Consider the following 12,863-nt stretch of genomic DNA (forward strand, 5'->3'; position numbering starts at 1 on the left):
GGAATTTTGTGTAAAATTGTATGCTCTATCTGAATCATTAAAGGGACATAATACTCATATGCTAAATCACTTGAAACTGATGCAGTATAACTGTAAAAAGCTGACAGGAAAATATCACCTGAGCATCTCTATGTAAAAAAGGAAGATATTTTACCTCACAATCTCCTCAGCTCACCAGAGTAAAAACTTATACTCAGCTGCTCCCAGCTGCAGGTAAAAAAATAAATAAATGAAGAAATGAACAGCAGCCAATCAGCATCAGCAGTGCTGAGGTCATGAACTCTTTTACTGTGATCTCATGAGATTTCACTTCATTTCATTGTAAACTTCCCTAATCTGAATAGGAAAATAATGTGAGAGTGCACGAGGCTCATCCTTTCAGCTGTCCCAGGACAGACATACTGATATGTTGCTTAGAAGTCCTTTACAATGGATCTTTCTTTTTTACATAGAGATGTTCAGGTGATATTTTCTAGTCAGCTTTTTACAGCTATGCTGCAGCACTTTAAAGTGTTTAAACATTTGGGTATTATGGCCCTTTAAAGAAAAAAATATTGTCCCTTTTTAAGCTGCTTTCAGCCTCTACGTCAAATGTTTTGTACTTGATTTTTACTAAATAAATTATGGAAAAAGATGGCAAAATAAGCAGTGCAAGTACATCTTTTTTTACTGCACATAATTAACCATTTTATAGGGGAACTCAGTTTTGAATTTGATATCCTTTTAAGGTTTTACACTTGGCTGTAGGAAGTGGGTCGTACCCACAATGCTTTGCTTCCCTCTCACAAGAGAACTTACAATGAATCAGCCTTGATCTAAGTCTCACTCGCTAAGCAATAGGACAGGAGTCAGGACGCAAACTTCTGATTGTCCTTTTGTCCTGCGGGCAACATTATCAAGCGAACACACATAGCACTTGATAAATAAATAAATAATGAGCATATCTTACTCATACACCCAAAGGGAGCACTTAAGATTTTAACAGGCTGATGTCTGTCTTGTTTAACCAGTCACCGAATGTCCAGAAATGCGTTTCCCCAGGCCATAACGACTTCCTCCCCCTCTCATCTCCGTGTGCTAGTCTTTTTTCCCCCCCATGTTTTCAACATATCATTGTTCTGCTCTCTGATTTTAACTGATGCTTCTGCTGTTACAAGGCTAATTGAGAGAAAGAAAAGTTCGGAGAATGTGCTAAAAATACTGACTTTAGTAAACAAAAAGCAGAATCAAGTAACTGTTGGTAGGAACTGCAAGACCACCAAAAAAGCAATGGTTTACTGTGACTATGGTCCCATTGAAATCTATTCTAGTTTGTGAAGCATACTGAGGTAGGCTTGCAAGCGTGATTGTGTCTTAAGCTATATATATATATATATATATATATATATATATATATATATATATATATATATATATATATATATATATATATATATATATATATAGGCTCCAAATAAGTGCACTCTCACTTGCCAACCCAAACACAGAACAGGGTGCTTAACAAAATATTCAATCTGTACAAGGATGAGCACTCACTGGATTTAAACACAACAAATTATTTATTTGGCAGTGACGTTTCGGGCATGGCAACCCTATAAACAATCACACAGACTAATATCCAAAGATCTAATCAGCAAGCTTGGCGGAGAACTTGATCTAAATCAAGCGCTGTTAGTAACTAAGCACGTTACATACCATCTTAGTAAATAACTATCTAAAAGCTGACAAAATTACCAGCTGACAAGTGGCAGCGAATATTTAGAATACAGCTGAGTGGTCAATAATAAGACAAGCAGGGAACCTCAAAGACCATAATGTATACATATAATGGGGATCTGTATATAAAATCATGCATAATGTTAACTGCATGTCATCAAATCACTGCCTAGCAAGAATTCATATTGTAGTAAGCTGTCTATTCTATTACTAATGACCCACACACTCAAACTATCTAGTTACTGGGTCAAATACATCTTACTTCTGACCTCAATTAGTAATGCCCTAGCAATTCTCGACTATCAGTGAGAAACCACAGAGTACTATGGAGGTGATTAAGGCTATATATTAGCTAAGAGGGATCTCAACAAGTACACTAATGAGATGTCAAGAGTTGAGGCTATACTGGCCAACTTTGTCATATGCTTAATATCCCGTCAATGGTGAATTACGGCTCTAAGGCCCTACCAATTATTGGCTACTCAATTAAAGAGTTGGACTTCGTGTCACCTAAAGTATGGTTTTACAAGATGAGTAATTAGTGGATGGAATGTACATGGACTCTCACTATGCCCATAGGGATATCATAGAATGTACATGGACTCTCATTGGTAATAAGTATGTTTGAAAACATCATAGTAGTTCTGACTTAAGAGCAGGTACTATAAGAAACAGTGCCAGTCCACATTTGCATTCAGTCCACCAGGTTGCATCTTTCCAAGTCTGTGGATCCACTTGGCTTCAATTTGTAGGAGTTTCTTCTTTCTGTTACCTCCTCGTGTCAATATTGGCACATGATCAATGAGTATGAAGCGTAAGTCCTTCACAGTGTGGTTCATCTGTAAAAAGTGGCATGCCACCGGTTGTTCCGATGTACCATTTTTGAGTGCAGTCCTAATGGCACTCCGATGATTAGCCATCCTCTTCTTGATGTCGTCATCCGTCTTACCAACATAGTACTTCCCACATGTGCAATTCAGCAGATAGACCACGAATGGAGTGGAGCAAGTTAGATGGTGTTGAATCTTGAAACATTTGGTGGTATGTGGGTGATGGAAGGTTTTACTCTGAATCATTGAATTGCATGAATCATTGAATTGCATTGAATTAGATATGATCTAATTTGCATATCTTACTCAGAATTCTCTTGTGCATTGGTAACATTGTATATGAAGTATTTCTGGGAAAAAGCAAGTGGGGAATCTTGCCTAGATGTGCTAATTTCCTATGCAAATATTTATATTGATTTTATATATATATATATATATATATATATATATATATATATATATATATATATATGTGTGTATGTGTATATATATCTCTATGTGTATGTGTATATATATATATATCTATGTATATCTGTGTGTGTGTGTGTGTATGTTTATATGTGTGTGTATATATATATATATATATATATATATATATGTGTGTATGTATATTACAGGATGGGAGGCAGAGACAGTGACACCCAAAAATCAGCTCTATCCCTAGTTGGACCATCGCGGACACAGATGTGACCCTGCAGGACATTTATTTGCTCCCGCAATCTTCCCTCGGAGATCCTTTTCCTCTCGGGGGAACTGCCGCTGCCATATTGGCCCGTACACGCGGCATAACAAGAGGCACAACCAACAGCTACAAGTAAGTCTCACAGATGTTGACACTCGTCTAGGCAACACAGAGCCACACACCCCATCTCCTGAGCGACTTATGAGGCCCTGGTAGTACCCGGTTTACTACTCCCAGCATACTACCACAAGACTCTGCTTGGGCCTTATATGACTAAATAGTATGTCAGCCTACAACTCAGACCCACAGCCATCCGCCACACAGGAACATTGTAGATACCTATAATCATAGTCGCACACCGTGAATGTGCGCCTTTCTTCCATTAAATAAACTCAATGATTGATATGCAATACTTAGAGGCGGTTGAATTAGTGTCTAAAACGGAAACATACGAATACAGAAACCGCTCTTTGATACCCTGCACCACTTCCTACAGATGAAATAAGCATACAACCTAAGATACTAAGTAGGGTATTATTTAAAGCTACAAGCTTCATACAAGCCTTACGAACTTCGCAATAGATCTTGACACAGTTGAAGATCAGCTTTCACAGCACCTACACTGCAATAATGGTGTCACGATGCCAGGAATCAGACTGAGACGAGAAGTGCAAAAATAATCATACCTTTACTAATAGCAAAAAATAATAAAAAGTCCAAGTCAAATAACAAGCCAGGAATCAAAACCAGAGCTGGTAGTCACACAAGCCGAGTCAGGAGCCAAAGCGAGTAGTCAGACAAGCCGAAATCAGGAACAAGGAGAACAGAGTCAGGAACAAGCCAGGGATCAGGAACCAGGATGGATGTCAGACAGCCAGGTAATACACAGGAGCTCTCACAAACAGGTCTGAGACAACGCAAGGGCAAAGCATACTGAACAGAGGCCCTTTAAATAATAAGCGATGACATCACTATTCTGAAACTGCATCCTGTCTCACACGGATGATGTACACCAGTTTGGCCATAAAAGGAAGTGCAGGAAATGAGCAGCATCACACAGTATGCACCACAGTCAGCAAGAGAGGTGAGTAAAATGGCTGCTAGCAGCACATGGCAAACAAAACAGGGAAAAAAACCCTGACAAATGGATTCAGAGATACCAAGGGAGACAAACAATCTAAAGCGAACTCTGCTTCATCCATATCAGTCAGCTCCTTTTTTCAACCCACTGATAACTCTCCCCAAAATACTCTTAATAATCACAGAACCAGATCAGACAGCGTCTCAGACCATGCCGCTCTCTCTAGAGTACATAGTGCAACTCAAACAAGACATTGCAAAACTACCAACAAAAGAGGACTTTGATTCTCTCAAAACCCTAATTACTTCTGTGCTATCCAGTATGCATAAAGATGTTTCAGAACTGGGAGACAGACTGGAAGAAATAGAAGAAACACAAAACACCTACAATGACATGTTGGGATCCATTACCACACAAGCTAATACACAAGAATCCAAACAAGATCTGCTCCAGGAAAAGGTTGAAGACCTGTAGAACAGGTGCAGAAGAAGCAACTTACGCTTCAGAGGTATTCCTGAGCATATCAAAACCGCAGACCTACAACCCTACCTCCAAGGGCTATTTCAGAACATCAAAGTGAATCCCCAAGCTACACCTGTGGAAGTAGAGAGAGCTCACAGAGCACTGAGACCTCCTCCTCCTAATGCACCACCAAGGGACGTTATACTAAAGTTTCTTAGGTTCTCCGATAGAGAAGACATCTGGCAAAAGGCAAGGACTTTGCACACAATACACTTTCTGGACCACTCAGTGCAAATATATCCAGACCTTTGCCCGAGCACTCTTCAGAAACGACGAGAAGCACGTTTCCTCACAACAGTCCTACAGGAAATAAAAAAATCAAATACCGTTGGGGCTTTCCCTTTAGCCTAATCATAATGCACGAAGGCAATACCCACATATACAAAGGCCCACAGGACTTGGAGAAAATCTCAAAAGCCTTAGGTTTCTTTCATGTAATTAGCAAGAGTCCATGAGCTAGTGACGTATGGGATATACATTCCTACCAGGAGGGGCAAATTTTCCCAAACCTCAAAATGCCTATAAATACACCCCTCACCACACCCACAAATCAGTTTTACAAACTTTGCCTCCTATGGAGGTGGTGAAGTAAGTTTGTGCTAGATTCTACGTTGATATGCGCTCCGCAGCAGGTTGGAGCCCGGTTTTCCTCTCAGCGTGCAGTGAATGTCAGAGGGATGTGAGGAGAGTATTGCCTGTTTGAATTCAATGATCTCCTTCTACGGGGTCTATTTCATAGGTTCTCTGTTATCGGTCCTAGAGATTCATCTCTTACCTCCCTTTTCAGATCGACGATATACTCTTATATATACCATTACCTCTGCTGATTTTCGTTTCAGTACTGGTTTGGCTTTCTACAAACATGTAGATGAGTGTCCTGGGGTAAGTAAGTCTTATTTTCTGTGACACTCTAAGCTATGGTTGGGCACTTTTTTAATAAAGTTCTAAATATATGTATTCAAACATTTATTTGCCTTGACTCAGGATGTTCAACATTCCTTATTTTCAGACAGTCAGTTTCATATTTGGGATAATGCACTTGAATCAATTATTTTTCTTACCTTAAAAATTTGACTTTTTTCCCTGTGGGCTGTTAGGCTCGCGGGGGCTGAAAATGCTTCATTTTATTGCGTCATTCTTGGCGCAGACTTTTTTGGCGCAAAAAATCTTTTCCGTTTCCGGCGTCATACGTGTCGCCGGAAGTTGCGTCATTTTTTGACGTTCTTTTGCGCCAAAAGTGTCGGCGTCCGGACGTGGCATCATTTTTGGCACCAAAAGCATTTAGGCGCCAAATAATGTGGGCGTCTTATTTGGCGCTAAAAAAATATGGGCGTCGCCTTTGTCTCCACATTATTTAAGTCTCATTTTTCTTTGCTTCTGGTTGCTAGAAGCTTGTTCCTTGGCATTTTTTCCCATTCCTGAAACTGTCATTTAAGGAATTTGATCAATTTTGCTTTATATGTTGTTTTTTCTCTTACATATTGCAAGATGTCTCGCGTTGCATCTGAGTCAGAAGATACTTAAGGAAAATCGCTGTCTGGTGCTGGAACTACCAAAGCTAAGTGTATCTGCTGTAAACTTTTGGTAGCTGTTCCTCCAGCTGTTGTTTGTATTAATTGTCATGACAAACTTGTTAATGCAGATAATGTTTCCTTTAGTAATGTACCATTACCTGTTGCAGTTCCATCAACATCTAATGTTCAGAATGTTCCTGATAACATAAGAGATTTTGTTTCTGAATCCATCAAGAAGGCTATGTCTGTTATTCCTCCTTCTAGTAAACATAAAAAAATCTTTTAAAACTTCTCTTTATACAGATGAATTTTTAAATGAACATCATCATTCTGATTCTAATGACTCTTCTGGTTCAGAGGATTCTGTCTCAGAGGTTGATGCTGATAAATCTTCATATTTATTTAAAATGGAATTTATTCGTTCTTTACTTAAAGAAGTACTAATTGCTTTAGAAATTGAGGATTCTGGTCCTCTTGATACTAAATCTAAACGTTTAGATAAGGTCTTTAAATCTCCTGTGGTTATTCCAGAAGTTTTTCCTGTTCCTGGTGCTATTTCTGAAGTAATTTCCAGAGAATGGAATAATTTGGGTAATTCATTTACTCCTCCTAAACGTTTCAAGCAATTATATCCTGTGCCGTCTTGACAGATTAGAATTTTGGGACAAAATCCCTAAAGTTGATGGGGCTATTTCTACCCTTGCTAAACGTACTACTATTCCTACGTCAGATGGTACTTCCTTTAAGGATCCTTTAGATAGGAAAATTGAATCCTTTCTAAGAAAAGCTTATCTGTGTTCAGGTAATCTTCTTAGACCTGCTATATCATTGGCTGATGTTGCTGCAGCTTCAACTTTTTGGTTGGAAACTTTAGCGCAACAAGTAACAGATCAGGATTCTCATAATATTATTCTTCTTCTTCAACATGCTAATAATTTTATCTGTGATGCCATTTTTGATATTATCAGAGTTGATGTCAGGTTTATGTCTCTAGCTATTTTAGCTAGAAGAGCTTTATGGCTTAAAACTTGGAATGCTGATATGTCTTCTAAATCGACTCTACTTTCCATTTCTTTCCAGGGTAACAAATTATTTGGTTCTCAGTTGGATTCTATTATCTCAACTGTTACTGGTGGGAAAGGAACTTTTTTACCACAGGATAAAAAATCTAAGGGTAAAAACAGGGCTAATAATCGTTTTCGTTCCTTTCGTTTCAACAAAGAACAAAAACCTGATCCTTCATCCTCAGGAGCAGTTTCAGTTTGGAAACCATCTCCAGTCTGGAATAAATCCAAGCCTTCTAGAAAAGCAAAGCCAGCTTCTAAGTCCACATGAAGGTGCGGCCCTCATTCCAGCTCAGCTGGTAGGGGGCAGGTTACGTTTTTTCAGAGAAATTTGGATCAATTCTGTTCACAATCTTTGGATTCAGAACATTGTTTCAGAAGGGTACAGAATTGGTTTCAAGATGAGACCTCCTGCAAAGAGATTTTTTCTTTCCCGTGTCCCAGTAAATCCAGTGAAAGCTCAAGCATTTCTGAAATGTGTTTCAGATCTAGAGTTGGCTGGAGTAATTATGCCAGTTCCAGTTCTGGAACAGGGGCTGGGGTTTTATTCAAATCTCTTCATTGTACCAAAGAAGGAGAATTCCTTCAGACCAGTTCTGGATCTAAAAATATTGAATCGTTATGTAAGGATACCAACGTTCAAAATGGTAACTGTAAGGACTATCTTGCCTTTTGTTCAGCAAGGGCATTATATGTCCACAATAGATTTACAGGATGCATATCTGCATATTCCGATTCATCCAGATCATTATCAGTTCCTGAGATTCTCTTATCTGGACAAGCATTACCAGTTTGTGGCTCTGCCGTTTGGCCTAGCTACAGCTCCAAGAATTTTTACAAAGGTTCTTGGTGCCCTTCTGTCTGTAATCAGAGAACAGGGTATTGTGGTATTTCCTTATTTGGACGATATCTTGGTACTTGCTCAGTCTTTGCATTTAGCAGAATCTCATACGAATCGACTTGTGTTGTTTCTTCAAGATCATGGTTGGAGGATCAATTCACTAAAAAGTTCATTGATTCCTCAGACAAGGGTAACCTTTCTGGGTTTCCAGATAGATTCAGTGTCCATGACTCTGTCTTTGACAGACAAGAGACGTCTAAAATTGATTTCAGCTTGTCGAAACCTTCAGTCACAATCATTCCCTTCGGTAGCCTTATGCATGGAAATTCTAGGTCTTATGACTGCTGCATCGGACGCGATCCCCTTTGCTCGTTTTCGCATGCGACCTCTTCAGCTCTGTATGCTGAACCAATGGTGCAGGGATTACACAAAGATATCTCAATTAATATCTTTAAAACCGATTGTACGACACTCTCTGACGTGGTGGACAGATCACCATCGTTTAGTTCAGGGGGCTTCTTTTGTTCTTCCGACCTGGACTGTAATTTCAACAGATGCAAGTCTTACAGGTTGGGGAGCTGTGTGGGGGTCTCTGACAGCACAAGGGGTTTGGGAATCTCAGGAGGTGAGATTACCGATCAATATTTTGGAACTCCGTGCAATTTTCAGAGCTCTTCAGTCTTGGCCTCTTCTGAAGAGAGAATCGTTCATTTGTTTTCAGACAGACAATGTCACAACTGTGGCATACATCAATCATCAAGGAGGGACTCACAGTCCTCTGGCTATGAAAGAAGTATCTCGAATTCTGGTTTGGGCGGAATCCAGCTCCTGTCTAATCTCTGCGGTTCATATTCCAGGAATAGACAATTGGGAAGCGGATTATCTCAGTCGCCAAATGTTGCATCCGGGCGAATGGTCTCTTCACCCAGAGGTATTTCTTCAGATTGTTCAAATGTGGGAACTTCCAGAAATAGATCTGATGGCTTCTCATCTAAACAAGAAACTTCCCAGGTATCTGTCCAGATCCCGGGATCCTCAGGCGGAGGCAGTGGATGCATTATCACTTCCTTGGAAGTATCATCCTGCCTATATCTTTCCGCCTCTAGTTCTTCTTCCAAGAGTAATCTCCAAGATTCTGAAGGAATGCTCGTTTGTTCTGCTGGTAGCTCCAGCATGGCCTCACAGGTTTTTGTATGCGGATCTTGTCCGGATGGCCTCTTGCCAACCGTGGACTCTTCCGTTAAGACCAGACCTTCTGTCGCAAGGTCCTTTTTTCCATCAGGATCTCAAATCCTTAAATTTAAAGGTATGGAGATTGAACGCTTGATTCTTGGTCAAAGAGGTTTCTCTGACTCTGTGATTAATACTATGTTACAGGCTCGTAAATCTGTATCTAGAGAGATATATTATAGAGTCTGGAAGACTTATATTTCTTGGTGTCTTTCTCATCATTTTTCCTGGCATTCTTTTAGAATTCCGAGAATTTTACAGTTTCTTCAGGATGGTTTAGATAAAGGTTTGTCCGCAAGTTCCTTGAAAGGTCAAATCTCTGCTCTTTCTGTTCTTTTTCACAGAAAGATTGCTAATCTTCCTGATATTCATTGTTTTGTACAAGCCTTGGTTCGTATAAAACCTGTCATTAAGTCAATTTCTCCTCCTTGGAGTTTGAATTTGGTTCTGGGGGCTCTTCAAGCTCCTCCGTTTGAACCTATGCATTCATTGGACATTAAATTACTTTCTTGGAAAGTTTTGTTCCTTTTGGCCATCTCTTCTGCCAGAAGAGTTTCTGAATTGTCTGCTCTTTCTTGTGAGTCTCCTTTTCTGATTTTTCATCAGGATAAGGCAGTGTTGCGAACTTCTTTTGAATTTTTACCTAAGGTTGTGAATTCCAACAACATTAGTAGAGAAATTGTAGTTCCTTCATTATGCCCTAATCCTAAGAAGTCTAAGGAGAAATCATTGCATTCTTTGGATGTTGTTAGAGCTTTGAAATATTATGTTGAAGCTACTAAGACTTTCCGAAAGACTTCTAGTCTATTTGTCATCTTTTCCGGTTCTAGAAAAGGCCAGAAAGCTTCTGCCATTTCTTTGGCATCTTGGTTGAAATCTTTAATTCATCATGCCTATGTTGAGTCGGGTAAAACTCCGCCTCAGAGGATTACAGCTCATTCTACTAGGTCAGTTTCTACTTCCTGGGCGTTTAGGAATGAAGCTTCGGTTGATCAGATTTGCAAAGCAGCAACTTGGTCTTCTTTGCATACTTTTACTAAATTCTACCATTTTGATGTGTTTTCTTCTTCTGAAGCAGTTTTTGGTAGAAAAGTACTTCAGGCAGCTGTTTCAGTTTGAATCTTCTGCTTATGTTTTCATTTAAACTTTATTTTGGGTGTGGATTATTTTCAGCAGGAATTGGCTGTCTTTATTTTATCCCTCCCTCTCTAGTGACTCTTGCGTGGAAAGATCCACATCTTGGGTAGTCATTATCCCATACGTCACTAGCTCATGGACTCTTGCTAATTACATGAAAGAAAACATAATTTATGTAAGAACTTACCTGATAAATTCATTTCTTTCATATTAGCAAGAGTCCATGAGGCCCACCCTTTTTTGTGGTGGTTATGATTTTTTTGTATAAAGCACAATTATTCCAATTCCTTATTTTTTATGCTTTCGCACTTTTTTCTTATCACCCCACTTCTTGGCTATTCGTTAAACTGATTTGTGGGTGTGGTGAGGGGTGTATTTATAGGCATTTTGAGGTTTGGGAAACTTTGCCCCTCCTGGTAGGAATGTATATCCCATACGTCACTAGCTCATGGACTCTTGCTAATATGAAAGAAATGAATTTATCAGGTAAGTTCTTACATAAATTATGTTTTTCCGCTAAAACTACCAGGACCACCTACATCATCAACAGAAACTCCTGCGCTTAACTTTAATTTCCACAATAATAACACCTTCGCTCTGAGACCTACCTGGCAAAAGGTTTTACTCAAAAAAAAAAACTACAAAAATACTTCCCTCATTTTGTCACACATTGATTATTGCAATCTACTCCTAAATGGCCTTCCAAAACACCACCTCTCCTGCCTCCAATCTATTATGAATACTTATGCTAGACTCATCCACCTAAGTCGCCGATCTACATCAGCTGCTCCGCTCTGCCAGTCTCTACACTGGCTCTCCATACACTCCAGAATACAATTTAAAGTATTAACCCTAACTTACAAAGCACTAAACTCCAAACTATATTTCCTCTCTAATCGTGAAATATTCCCCATCCTGTCCTCCTCGACCAACTTCTGACCTACGTCTCTCCACTCCTGTTATCTCTACGTCCCACTCCCGCATTCAAGACTTTGCATGTGCTGCTCCTGTCCTCTGGAACTCTCTACCCTGCTCCTTAAGACTGTCTCCAACCTTGTATAGCTTCAGACGCTCCTTGAAAACCCACCTATTCAGAGAGGCGTACCATCTCTCCTCCATCCTTTATCTGAACCAAACTAATACATGAACTGCCTGACTCGCTGCTGCAACTACAACCGATGTAACAAGCTACCCCAACCTCTTTGCACCCTAAACCTGTAGACTGTGAGCTCTCCGGAGCAGGGCTTTCTTCCTCCTGTACTAGATTTGTTTAGTTTTGTTATGTTTTGTATTTTATCAAAAATCTTTGTCATTGTATACCCCTATCATTGTACCCAGCGCTACGGAATTTGGCGGCGCTATACAAATAAATGATAATAATAATAATAAAAATAAAAGAAGAAAAGATAGAACCAGCTTTACTCCACCTCCTCTCATGGACAATACATGAACTTCAAGCAATCGCTTGCTTCCAATCTGGAGGAAAAGAACTTTCGTATACATGGATTAGTATCACTAATTTCTACATAAAATGTGTAATTTTAACTACAATTACAAATTAAACTACTAATATAATGGGAATTACATTACCACAGGCCACCCTTTACCATAGAACTGCATCTACCCATTTTCCTGTTTATGTTCTCTTAATATAATTGAATGGCTCTAAATACATCTTAATGAATAAACCAAATAATAAAAAAATTGACTATCCTCACAGTCAACGCCAAAGGGTTGAATAGCCCTTACAAGAGGAACATAGTTATCAGAGACCTCATCCAGAAGAAGGGAGATCTAATTTTTATACAGAACTCTAATTTTATCAAGGGCAAAGAACCTAAAACCTTCCTATATAAATTTGGCCCAACATATTATGCCTCCAATTCCACTAAGACAAATGGAGTAGGAATACTCTTTAAAAAAGATATACCCTTTCAGTTATATGATGCACATAGAGATAGTGAATGCAGATACCTCATATTAGTTGGGAAACTATATAACACAACCACTACATTAGTATGTACATACTGTACGCACCCAATCTGAACCCAATCTGCAAAAGGATTATTGATTCTAGGAGGTGACTTTAACACAACCCTAACTAACAACTCTAACAGCACGTCCTCAACTCCCCATAGAGTAATCAATAAAATAAAATGACAATTGAGAGACCTTGCAGTGCATGATGCGTGGAGAATTCACCACCCAGACACTAGAGAATACATATTTTATTTGCACCCAAATTC

This window comes from Bombina bombina, chromosome 12 (assembly GCF_027579735.1).
Source record: "Bombina bombina isolate aBomBom1 chromosome 12, aBomBom1.pri, whole genome shotgun sequence".
Taxonomy (NCBI): Eukaryota; Metazoa; Chordata; class Amphibia; order Anura; family Bombinatoridae; genus Bombina; species Bombina bombina.